Raw genomic sequence first — 13,687 nt, forward strand, 5'->3', positions numbered from 1 at the left:
TCGCTACAATATACTTGTTGAAAGTATTATTATTATTATTCGTGACACCTCCAAGGAGTCTGAAGACTCATCGCGGGAGGACACCTCACTGTATACAACTCTTCCTCTCCACTACTACACAGAGCTTCTACTACCAAACTGTTCTACCTCATGAAAGTATGACTACCTAGTCATAAACTGATATTCTTGACACTGTGCCTGTCTCCTTCGTTTGCAATTTTATATGAATAGTTCTTATAGATCGAAAAGTTAGTTCATAAACGCGATTGAATGACAATACGATGGTAACATTCATTCAGGACAAAACGTCTATAGAAAGATACAGACTGCAGAATTAGCAGAATTGGAAAGCATGGTAAAAAAAGCCCTCTTCAATACTCGGATTTTCTAATATTTCAAGGTAGATGGAAGATAAATTCATGGATCTGCCATCAGCTTTCTACTAGAAGTTCTTAGTTTTATGAGACGCATTTATGCGCTGTTATTAGCTCATAGCGAGGAGGTCAAGTTAATAATTTCTTTCAGTAAAATCATAATTTGTTTGATTACATTTTTACAGTGACTTCTGATTGTGTGTGTGTGCGTGCGTGCGTGTGTGTGTGTGTGTGTGTGTGTGTGTGTGTGTGTGTGGATACGAACGTCACCACACTTAATGTTTCAGGATGTCATGTGTGGTGAATGGTTCAATATTCCCATCGATCGCTATCGTACCCTTGTGGAAAGTATGCTCCGTAGGATTGCTGCAGTCATCGCAGAGAAAAAAAGGAGGTTTTTACATCTTATTAAGTTGGGCAGCACGTCTATTTGTTCCTATTTGATGAAATATTTGCTATAATCCAATATTTCATATAAATTCTTATTGGAAATAGGAAATATTCAAAAGGAACAATAAACAATGTTCGTTTTGAAGTAATCATTTAGAAACAAAATGGAAAATACAAAACAAGATGGATTCCTGTTACACTGAAGAAGAAATGCACTATTAAAAACCAAATAAAAAACTGCATTTAATAAACATTTATAAGATAAAACTGTCTACAGTGAAGGATTTTAGATGCATCAAGATGAATTTTCAAACAAGAAGAAGAAAATCAAATTTTGATAATAAAATGTTATTTGAAGTTACTACAAACAGGAAGTTAACTACTGCTTGTCTGTTAGTATTTGCTAATAGACAAGCAACGATAAATTTAATGGGCATGTGACCACATGAACATGCGACCCCGCGCATCACACACTTCACTGGTCTAACACAGAGAAAGCAAGTCGATATTCGAGCTATAATTACTTGTTTCCAGATAATAGCACTGTTGCTTCCTTGTTAAAAGGGATATAGAGAATTCTTAAGAGGGAAGAAATTTATCATAAGGTGCGCCAGATGGTGCTGCGTAGTGGTTACAGAATCAGCCTTGCTTTTTAATGCAATGAAATGTTAAGTGCGATGACTCGATAAAAGGTATCTTGAATGTAGTGCTTTTCGTATTAGAATCAGTCAGGTAGTCCGAGTTATGGAGATTAAAATGCAAGTGCTATCTGCAGTGGACGACTCACCGTAGGGTACTATCAAGGATAATATGTAAAAACCTCAATTCGTTGGATGCAGTGTTCTGGGCATCTGCTGGAATCCGAGGCTCGGCTCACAACATAGGTTTCAATGGTAGGACCGCAATATGCAAGCTCCATATTACCCTAATATATATGCAGCGTCGTGTTCAGTAGGGCAAAGAGCGTGTACAAGGGGACGTGGAAGTTTGAAAAGCTGTGTTAGGAGCGACAAATCATGTTACACATTCTACCGAGCAGGTGAAGGTGTGGTGGATGCTCGGTGAATGTGTTATCAGGATGTGTAACCCCAATTATGAAATTGTGAGGTGGCGGTATAAAGGTATGGTCCTATTCCTGGTTTGGCCTCGGACTTCTGTTTGTGTTGACACGAACATTGAACTGTGAGAAGTATCTGAACAATGCAATGCTTTCTATTGTACTTTGTGGCGGTTTTTTTTTTTTTTTGGAACTAACTATTGTCTCTTTCAGCGAGACAATGTTGCTGCTGTAATGGTAATGAAAGGAGGCCCGACCTCGTATTGACAGCAATAAGAGGTATTGCTGTAGTGACAGGAAATACAAATTTCTGTCCAGAGACTTTTGGGAACATAGTGTACAAGATGTCTTCTTTAGATTGGCTTTTTGATAGTGATATTGCATATTTTTTCTTATTTTGAGGTATGGAGGTGCTTGGGTTACTGAGTATGTTAATGAACAATGAAATGTTATTTTAGATTATACATAATAAGAACTTCTTTGTTTTGAACATTATTTTACCCATTATATAGCAAACCAAAGTTTCTGTGTGGAAAACTTCATGACTAGGTTAGTAGTTTACAGAGAGCAGTTGATTTCGCTTTATATCCCACAGTGCACACCCAACTTTCACTCAGAAATTACGATTGCTACCAAACAGGAGTTTGCTATTTCTGAAGATATTTCATGTACAGATATTTGTTTATTTAGGTTTGGTTTGGGTCATTGAATGTTTTGTTTTGATTGTTGAGTGCCCTTTTGCTATATGGCCAGCAGGGAAAGAAATGACTGTATTAAGGTCTTTCATCCTTTCAGAACACATACATCACCTCCATGTGAGATGGCTAACTCACCAGTTGAAAAGCCTAATAAAAGTTCTTCACATCCTAGATAGGATTTGAACCCAGGCCCTTTCCAACTAAAGAGCATTATCAATACTGAATGATCTATGTCAGCTCTAATTTTGATATCAGGCCTAATGCTAGTTTCCTTCGTGATATAGATGACAACTTGTGCTTCCTTTGATTTTAACTTCTGACTTAATTATAGACTAAATGAACCAGAGGTGGTCAACCTTTTTTAATGGTGTGTGCAAATTTGCTAAATCTTTGAGATGTGGGTGGGGAACATACTCTCATGTGTCCTTTGGAATTTTTTACAGTATAACATTATTTTTGTTATACACATTTTACTTGACAGAAGCATAATAATAACAACAACAACAACAAAATAAAGATATTATTTCAAAGATGCTTTAATGAAGTATTAAAATAAAATCCTGTATTAAAAAAAAAAAGCAATCGTACAATTATGTCAAGATTTCTTCAGTGTGGTTCACCATTCCCACTTCATACAAATCACTGCACATGAATACAGCTGTTTGCTGAATGGTGTGATGTCACTACATGCTTGGGAGAGAGAGAACAGGTTCATGACTTAAGGTAAATTCCCTAAGGTGGAGAGATGTAATTGAAGTTTGGGATGCCCTGAATTCCACAGCTCCGAAAATTTGTAGTGTACAATTTTGAGCATGTCATGCATGCCCAAAGTGGTACCTCTTCTATATGCTCAATATAATGCCCTATTCACACCCAATAATTGTAGTGTTTTGAACCATTTTTTGCTTGCAGCCTTTGTAATATGCCTTTCTAAATATATTCTCACAGTTTTTTTAACTTTTTGTCTTAAAGTGAAAATCTAATCCGATGCTTATCTCTTTGGCCTGAACCCAACTTGCTCTTCTCCAAGTTTCCTCTTCCACAATTTTTCCTAGCTTCTGTTGTAGTATGCTGGCAGAAATTTTATATGGAACATTCAGTAGGATAATTCTGCTGTAGTTCTCATATATTTAGTTTATTTCCCTCTTTTAAATGGGTATTATGAAGCTTTACTCCAGTCATCTGGAATTTGATCTGACTAGACCTTCTGAATTATTCAGTGTAGCCACTGTAAAACTTGTCTCCATATTTGAGCATTTTTGGTTGAATATTTCTCTACTCCAGTTGCCCTTTCCATTTCAGTTTTTTAAATATTTTATTTTAATCTGGCTTGCACCCATGAAAAGTCACAAGACTTATAGCATGTTAGTGCTATGCTTGGGTAAGAGGAAAGGAGTCTCTTAACATGTCTTCTGAACAGCTGAAGGCTGTAGTCACAGTGGAGAAGAAAGAGAAGCTGACTCTGTAGGTTTGGATCTGGACCATAAATGGATGTTGATCTGTAGCTGCTCTTGTTCTCATGCTTTTGGAAGAAAGAATTACTTCTGTTTATTGAAACTACCTTTACTGGATACTATATTCAACAGCAGTCTGCTCACCATCCTTCTCAGAAGAGTGGAATCATAAACACTGGTACATCACGCTCATATTATATTCTCTAAACCTTGAACAGCTACAGCAAGAACTTCTGGACATCAAATATTACATGTATCTTAGTGGCTTCTCAGCACAGACTATACAACATATTTCTGATTCCTATAAGACAAGATCAAATAACAGTGAAACAGTATGATGGGTTCCTATTCCATACATTTCTGGCATCTTAGAGCCAATCTCTAGAATTCTTAAAATGTATAATCTAGCAGTACATTCATTCCTTTCAATAAACTGTCATCATGCTTCTTAGCTTCAGAAGATAAACTATCCCCTCTGGCTCTTCCTGGCATCTACCAAGTTCTGTGTGACTATCACCTTTCTTGCCCTCCAAATCCCAACCTCGCATCCACGTCATGGAGGGTGGAAGCAGCATAAAGTAGAGGATTGCTTTGTAAGGCGAAGCACGGTGGAGACTTTATCATGTGCCTCAGGCCGATATGGTAGCTGTGAAGGCTTACAGAGAACCCTTGAAAAATGGCTGACTAAAGGTGCTCTGGTAAAGATATTAGGACTGCAATGACATCTGCTGTTTCATCATTGGTGAAAGAATTCATATATCAACAGCAATGTGAAACAACTGGCAGGCAGAAGAATCTGAATACAGATCAACGACTAGCAGAGTGAGCCAAGTTAACTGGCTATTGCAGACGTGGAAGAGATCAGGGCCTCACCACATTACTATCCTCCATCTTATAGTCCAGCACTTCTCAAACTGTGGGCTGCCCCCCCCCCCCCCCCCTTGGGGGACCATTAGTTTTGTTGAGGGGGGCTGTGACATAATGAAAACCAATTTAAAATGTTTTAAGACTAAGTGTGTGCCATGTCAAATGTGTATGTAAGATGCTAAAAATGTAATATTTGCATTTGATTTTTGCAATATTTGCTGTGTATGTTTTGTACTGAATATAAATACAATAAATATTATAATAATATATGTCTGTATTATGATTTTTTTTTTGAAGGGGGCTGTAAAATATTTTAATTTTTCCAAGGGGGGGGCTTTACATCCATAAGTTTGGGAAGCACTGCTATAGTTGACCATGGAGAAATGGAAATATCTTACAAGCTATGGTTTGGAAGTTGGAACCTTTGCAACTTCCCAAGCTGTAAATAGTTACAGAGAAAAAGAAACTGTGAGTGAAATGAGCACTGCAAATGCATTCCATGATGATGTCAACAACTTAAATCCGAAAGGAAGGTTGGCATCTGCAACATCCCAAGCTGTAAATGGTTACAGGGAAAAGAAACTGTGAGTAAAACAAGCACTGCAAATGCACTCCATGATGTCAACTTAAATCCGAAAGGAAGGTCGGCATCTGATATTCCTCGTTTGAAAACAGGAAACAGTCTTGGAACTTGGAATGTGAGAACATTATATAAACTAGAGAATTTCGACAACCTTATACAGGAAATGAAAAGACTTAAAGTTGATGTGATGGGAATTAGTGAAACAAGATGGCCTAACACGGGAAAACTAGAAAAAGATGGCATTACATTTGTAAATTCTGGTGGAGAGAAGCATGAATATAGAGTGGATTTCATGATTAAGAAAGACATCTTTAAATTTGTAATGGGGCTGTTGGCCCCTAAATGAAAGAATAATACTTATTAAATTAGCCTCAAAGCCTTATAACATCATAATTATCCAGGTTTATGCCCCTATGATGATTCACAATGATGAAGAAATAGAAGATTTTTATAGTAACTTATAAAAATCTATAGAATATGTAAAATCAAATGAGATACTCATAGTGATGGGTGACTTGAATGCAAAGGTTGGAGAAGGGGAAGAAAATCCAGTTGTTGGAAATTTTGGATTAGGCGAAAGAAATGAAAGCGCTGAGAGATTGATACAATTCTGCATTCAAAACAACTTATGCATAATGAATACTTTCTTTCAACATCCAAAGTGCAGACTGTATACTTGGACAAACCCAGATAACTATAAGAAACCAAATAGATTTCATAATGATAAATAATAGATACAAAAATAATATAACCAACATAAAAACATACCCAGGTGCTGATATAGGTTTAGACCATAACCCTGTTGTGTCTTTAAAAATTAAACTAAAAAACATTTCTTAAAACAATCATGCTGAAAGACTTAATTTGACAGCTCTGAATATACCTGACAACATAATGGTGTTTAACTTAGAAATTAGGAAAAAATTAGATCATGTAGGATATGAGGAGGGAGATCAGATCATGTTTGAATATCTGGATGTTTTTTTTTTTTCACTTTTATGGTGGTTTTAATAGTTGGGACTACAAGGTTGATCAAGTGAAAAAGGGATAGAATGCACTTGCATCAAAGACAATAGCACCCTATGTCAGTGAGACTAGATTATTTATGTGCAGGAGGAAGCAACTGGGTAAAAGAACAGAGCACTCCTTGAAGAGAGAAAATCATCAATCATAACACACAGGTTGTGACTAAAGAGGAAGCTGGTGACCCAGTTGCAAAGGGTTAGAAGGCAAGACCATAGGATAGTAGTTTGCTGAGCAGGCCTTTATGACAAACTCAAATGTCAGAATTGTCAATAGCAACCATATGATTTTCTCCAAACCATATGTCTCAATGGCCTGAGTTATATGGTTTGAGGACATTTGTATGGCTTTTTCCAAACTCAGATCAGATCTTCCAGCCTACATTACTGATGTCTAATCCAAAGGTGTATAGAATAGAAAATCAGATCTAGATTGAGAGTGGTAAAATCTATATTGCTGGTCAGTAAATAGTAGGTTTGCCTCCAGCTGGTAAAGAAGTTTACTGTTAATGATCTATGGTTTTTGACTGAATTGAAATGAGAGCAGTTGGATGGTAGTTTGTTTACTGACTTTTGAATTATGCTGAATGTAGGCTTGTTTCCATGCAGTAGGATCGGTGCCAGCTCGATACGAAAGATTGAAGAGATGAAACATGAGTGTTAGTTCTGGAGCACAAGTCTCTACCACAGTTGGTAGGGAAGGAGAGACTGACACTGTCAGGACACAGAGTGCCTTATTTGTGTCCAAGTTATTTAGGACTTATTTCTTTCTGGTGGAAGACTGGGATGGGATGGCATGGAGTAAGCAGATCTTGGTAAAGTGTGTGTATTGGTATAACACTTTGCCTTGGTTATCAGTACAGGAATTGTAAGAGAAGAGAGATGCTACTAGGTTGGTCCTGGTTTTGGGCAATGTCACAATAGTACCATGTGAATGTGAGATCAGATGGGCAAAAGTTACACCTGGTGGCCTTGGTAAGGATCTAGAAGGCTCGATCCTCCCTCCTTTTTTTAAATGACCACACATGAAAGGTGACAAGACCTATAAGACAAGTGTCATATGTGGGCAAGTGATTAAGGAGAAAGATAATAATCTGTTAATGTTTCATAAACAGTTGGGAATTATACTCATTGGGAAAAAACAGTATGTGGGAGATTGGTTGAAACACAGCACCTATAGGAAAGTGAATGAAGGGAGTCTGAGAGAGGTATCACTTATTAAGCAGATCATCTTCTTCTGTATATCATCAAGAATTGTTAAGGTTTGGGTGCACCACCACAAATGTGAGAACAGTATTCCACAGTGGGTTGTATCTGAGACTCATAAAATGTTAGGAGTTGAGAGAGGTAATGTTCTGAATGAAGAATTTTTGACAACTTTTTTAAAGACTTAGGAGGCTGTTGATGTAATATGTTTGTGCCAAGATAAGCTGGGTGTAACAGTCCAAGGGAAAACTGATCATGAAAGATTTTGGAATGTGATCAAAGGTAAGTGGAAGTGAAGTAGGATCTTTCTTGCAGGCAGTGAGCCAGGACTAAGTTTTAATAGCATTAAAATTCACTGGGTTGCCTTCAGTTCATCATTCCACTTGAGAATGGTGAAGTCATTGGCTATGGAAGATCTCAAGGCTTCAATCATTTGAGTACTACAGGGTGTCACAAATGAAGAAGAGGAATGGAGAGTAGTGTTATCAGCATAAATGTGAATAGAATTTGAAGTCAGAGAGAGAGAGAGAGAAGGTCACTGATGTAGATATAAAGGAGGAGGAGTATGGGTAAGGGTACAGAACTCTGGATTACTCCAGCATTGATAAAGAAATCTGATGACAGAAAACTATATGCCTGCACAGTGAATGACAGAAAGGAAGCTGGCTATTCAATCACAAAGGGCAGGAAGGAGACCATAAGAAGATAGCTTGTTGAGAAGGTTTGGATGCCAGATACGATCAATACCTTTGAAATATTAAGAGCAACCATATGGGTTTCTCCAGATCTTTCCATGGCATGTGTCTAAAGGTGGATAAGGTTAAGGAGGATTTCTGCTGGAGAATGAGAATGGCAGAATTCATATGGTAATTGCTAATTAATTGATGAGTCTTTAAGTAGTGAAGAAGCTGGTTGTTGATGATCATCTCTATCACTTTCAAGAGTGCTAAGGTGATAGCAATGGGAGATTAATTTGATGCTTTTACCTCTCTTTTTAGGTACGAGCTGGATGAAGGCTTCCTTCTATGCTGTTTGGTAGATGTCAGATGAATATGACAGTTTATATAGTTGATACAGACGAAGTGTTAAATTTGAATAGGATGCAGATTTACAGCATTTGTCTCTTTCAAAATTTATTTTGAATTTGTTTATGGCTCTTTTGCAGCTACTTAGCTGTACAGTAGACTGAGTGTGATGCTGCTTTCAAATTCAGTATTCCATGAGCCACTTGTATGCTGATTTTTGTGTAATAATAATATAATATTTGAATAATTTTAGTCTACAGTTCTTCACTGAAAACTGCATGAATTTGATTGTTATTAAAACATTTGAACATACTTTTCTTATCAATATGAAATTAAATTTTATATTGGTTAAAATTAAATGATCCCTTTTTTTACTTCAAATGTCTTTTGTACTGAACTATCACGAAGATATCGTAGTTATTGAGAGTTTTTTTTCCCCTCATCATTATCAAATTTCTAATACGTACCCTTAGGAAATGTGCAGGAAATTATCCTAGTACTGCATGAAGAGATTATATTAGTACTAACTTCCTATCAGGAATTTTCCTCTGAATAAATGTTCTCTCAGGACTCCAGTGTTGTCAGATTTTACATTTTAGTCTTTTAAGGCATTTCTTACTATCAGCCCATCCAGATCTTGGTCTTCCTCTGGGTATTTTTCCTGCCATCCTGGTAACAACTGCTTTTTTTTTTTGTTGCTAACTTTCCTTCCTGTTCTGTTTATGACCATTCCACCTGATAACCAAGAGTGTGGTTAGTAAGGGTGTTAGAGCTGGGTTTTTACTTTTAGAGTGGTGAATGAGTGGAATAAGCTTCCAGAGTCTGTTGTGGGTGCTATGACAGTGAATGAGTTCAAGGCAAAGTATGATAGATACTGTGTGAATGTCGAATAGTTGTGATGGACATGATGTTTAGGGCCTCCCTCGATGAGTCTGACTCTTTGGAGTCGCCCATAATAATAATATTAGTTCTACTCACATATATTCTATTAAAATCATATTAAAAATGAGGATATTCTTTCTAATATCCTCATTTTTAATATGATTGTGCCATTAATGCCAACAATTCACTCCCCTTTCTTTCTCAGAACTCTCATATCTGTGGTCTCTGAGTTTTGGTCAAATGTTTTGTTTGAGTTGAAATTGGTTTTTGAACATTGTCCAGTATATGGCTAGTTTAGTGTTTTAACTAATTTCTCTCATAATTTTCAAGGTATTGATGACAACACGGAATGATAAAAAATAATTAATATTTATTAACTTATTGGCTGATATTTCATTGGTATTATATTATATTATATTCAACATTTTTAGAGCACAAAACCAGTTTGTCACAGTATGCGAAACAACAATTTGGTATAACAGTAAGACTAGTTTAAACAATTATAGCATACAACACAAGGACTAAGGTCCTAATTAGGTGGCATTTATGTTGAGGGGAAGGGGGGGGGGAGAGAGAGAGAGAAAAAACAAGCATTAATTAGGTCTTAAAATAACTTGACTTAATATTCTGAACACTTCCCATTTTTGAACTGTCACTTTTCTGTCTTGTTGAGGTTTGGAGTATATTTTAAAGCTTCTGTTGATTTCAAAAACAATCTCTCTGACTTATAATGACTTCTGTGTAGCTTTTTTCCCCCAATATAGATGGTGCCTAATTAGGACCTTAGTCCCTGTGTTGTCCATTACAATTGTTTAAACTAGTCCCACTGTTATACCAAATTGTTGTTTTGCATACTGTGACAAACTGGTTTTGTGCTCTGAAGATGCCAGCGAAATATCAGCAAATTAGTTAATAAATAGTAATTATTTTCTTATCATTCTGTGTGGTCATCAATACCATGAAAATAAATTAACATGGACTGCGAACTCCTAAGCCTTTCCATGCCTTTAATTTTTCTCTTGTTCCATATAAATTTATTCAGCTAGCTCCCCACTCTATCAGCTTAAAAGAAAAAAAAAAAGGAAGAATGATAACCAAGATCCAAATCCTTCTGCCTGTGGTACGAATGTAATATAAGTTTACAAAATAAACCTTTCAAGGGTGGACCAACATTTAAAAAAAAAAAAAAAAAAGGACATATAAATACTGTGTGGATTGGGGTTCTTGAAATAAGCCAAATCCTGCTGACTCATCAAAATATGCATGATGCTACCACTGCCCCCAATGCTAGATTCCCACATGTTACGTGCAGGAGCAAAAAAAGTAATCTATTTCTATTCTCTTTGGAACTCAAGCTGTTCCATGTAACTAAAGTAAATGGACCATACGTGTTGATGGGATCAACAGATTTGGTGTTAGCATTTCAACTATAAAAGAATGTTGGACAGTTGTTTCTGGTGGTGTCTGCTACAGCAGTGCTAGTTCTGCTAAATTGATGACCACCAGAGACAACTGGCACCAGCTATCATAGTCAGTAATATGTTATTGCATATATATATATAAGCAATATAAACAGCCTAATAAAATGCTTTACCAGAAGGCAGAAATATCACTTTATAAGCATCTCCCTTGTCCACTACTACACTAGTCATCCTGTTATAAAATGTAAAAAATTTACTAAAGCAAGAATGCCTCTTAACAAACCCATTTTGTTCTGTCAAAAGATTCTCATCAATTCAGGTTTGTATTCTGTATCTAAGCAACCCCCCCCCCCCCCAACAGACCTTCACCACTACACCTGGCCTATATTTGGGCACATTTGATGTGGATTTTGCATGTACAGTTGCACTATTTTTTCCTTCTTTCTACTCTTCTTGGACTGTTCCCATTGCTAGACTCTTGTTGAACATCCAAATCTAGGGCACTGCCAGCTCTTTTGCACATTCCCTTAATGTGGAAATATGTCATCCACTCCCAAAGCCGTATTAACATCGAGATTACTTAATATTCTGAACACTTCTCATTTTTGAATCAGTTTTCTGTCTTCCTTCTTGTTATTCAACATTACTTCTATTCCCCACACAACATGAAATACAATAACAAAATATTCATTGAACATTTTCAATACATATTCCCTAGATGTGACCTGTGTTCCATCTCTATCAACTAATCATTTTTCCATATTCATCCTTTTCAGAAGCTTCTGCATAATTTCATAATTCATCCATTTCATCTCTACTTTATTTAAGGTTAGGACCTCAGGAATACAATCTTACATTGTCATATGTAACTGATTTTGGACTGAGCATATCTGTTCTCTAACCAACAGGTTGTAGGTTTTGAATCCTGCCCTTGGTATGAATGTTTGTTATTGTCTTCAGGTGGTAGATGAAGCTTATTGCCCAGCGTAAGACCACTGCCCTTTATTGGAGCCATGAATTGGTTTGGGAAAGTTCCATGTTTATCTCTCTAGAGATAAACATGGAACTTTCCATGTTTATCTCTAGAGAGATAAACAAGGGTTTATCTCTTTAGATAAACCCTTGTTTATCTCTCTAAAAAAGAGAGAGAAGCAAGGGTTTCTCGATCAGGTGAAAATTGAATGCAAAAAAAAAAAATTATAAAAATTAATAAAAAACCGCGCGGTTAGCCTAGTGACTATGCGCTTCGCAACCATATGCCTGGGGAAGGAGTGTCCTAGGTTCGATTCCCGTCGGTGGCATGAGGAGCTGAAGGATCTTCCTTAGCAATAGCCAAGTTAGCCAGTCTTGGGCGTGGACAGCAGGGTTTTTTCCCCAGTTTATTCTGGGGTTTTTCATCCCGCAAAGCAGGCCAACTGGCCTTGAGAACTCAACACTACAGGCCATAGGATACACCGGGGCATAAGGCTGACCACCTTATCCTGTAAGCGGAGTGAGGTCCGATGATCAATGGACCCTCGACACCGCAAGGTAAAAGAGGGTATAAGGAAGATGAGATTAATAAAAAAAAAGAAAAAAAACATTCCTACCTTGCCAACAGTATTATTAACCCCACCCATGAAAGGTGTAAGCCTTTTAATTGATGAAACTATGGCACATTTCCGATCTGTCTCCTTAATTTATCATAGTCCCTGAGCTTCATAATTCCATACGTTATCTTTTGTTCTATTAAGCTTAGCTGCCTACTCACCTCTCGCATTAAAACCACATGATCACTCTTCCCATCTGATAGCATCACTGTAACATCTATTATTGTTGTATGAGACAATATTCATGTCTCATGTGTTGCTTTAACTATGTAGTTCAATGAATTCAGTCTCCTTATACATGTTATTTCATGTTCCTGTCACTCACCATTCTCATCTCCCTAAACATTTCAGAATAATCTCTCTCTCTCTCTCTCCACATTTCCTGGCCTGTAGCAACACCCTACTAAATAACTAAAATTTGTAGTCGCCTCAGTCTCGCACCAAATGGCCTTCGCTATTACTTTCTTCAGCTTCTACAAGGAGGGGACACAACACTTCTGCAATCATCAGTAACATTCCACCACCTCTTTTATATTTTCTATCTCTTTCAAAGATGCTATAATATTCTATTCCAGTGAGTAGTACATCATTCTCTGTTAACCTCATCCCATTACATATAGCAGATACCCTAGCATGGCTTCCTGTTTGATCAGTGGAATTTGAAAACAAAGCCAGTTTTCAGTAGTTATATCATTGGTTTGTGATGCTGCAGCTACCAAGAAAGAACTTCACTGTTAAAAAAGATGTACTGCAGAAAATCAGGCTTCGGGGATAAGAATTTGGAGGTCAGGATGACTTTTAGCATTTGCCAAGACAAATTTTAAAAAATTCTAAATTTTTTGAATCTTAACATAAGCAGGATTCTGCTTATCCTCTTTCCATGGAATCCTGTGAAAGTCAGAATTTGGAAATGGGTAAACAGAGAATCTATATTCTTCAGAGGACAACATGGCTTTATTATTCCATGAAGAGTTCTCTATTAAACATGTGATGGAATCATAAAGGAAAAGATAGATTATGATTTGATTGAATTTTTTTAAAGCATTTGAAAAGATACTACATGGAAAGCTATTGTATAAATTGGAGAATTTTTGGATTGAAAATAGAATCAGTATCACG

The 13,687-nt window shown here is 36.8% G+C and overlaps 1 long non-coding RNA gene across 1 annotated transcript in view; it reads left to right on the forward strand.

Annotated features, from left to right (window-relative positions):
• Window positions 1-1,398: 1,398 nt before the first annotated feature.
• LOC150105751 (uncharacterized) overlaps window positions 1,399-13,687 on the forward strand; it is a 64,467-nt gene continuing 52,178 nt past the window's right edge. Inside the window, exon 1 of the long non-coding RNA XR_016548500.1 lies at window positions 1,399-2,223. This is a non-coding gene — a long non-coding RNA (uncharacterized LOC150105751). The remainder of the gene's footprint in view (window positions 2,224-13,687) is intronic.

The sequence above is a fragment of the Typopeltis vanoorti genome, chromosome 6 (genome assembly GCF_054136105.1).
Source record: "Typopeltis vanoorti isolate ZY-2024b chromosome 6, IOZ_Tvanoo_1.0, whole genome shotgun sequence".
NCBI lineage: Eukaryota > Metazoa > Arthropoda > Arachnida > Uropygi > Thelyphonidae > Typopeltis > Typopeltis vanoorti.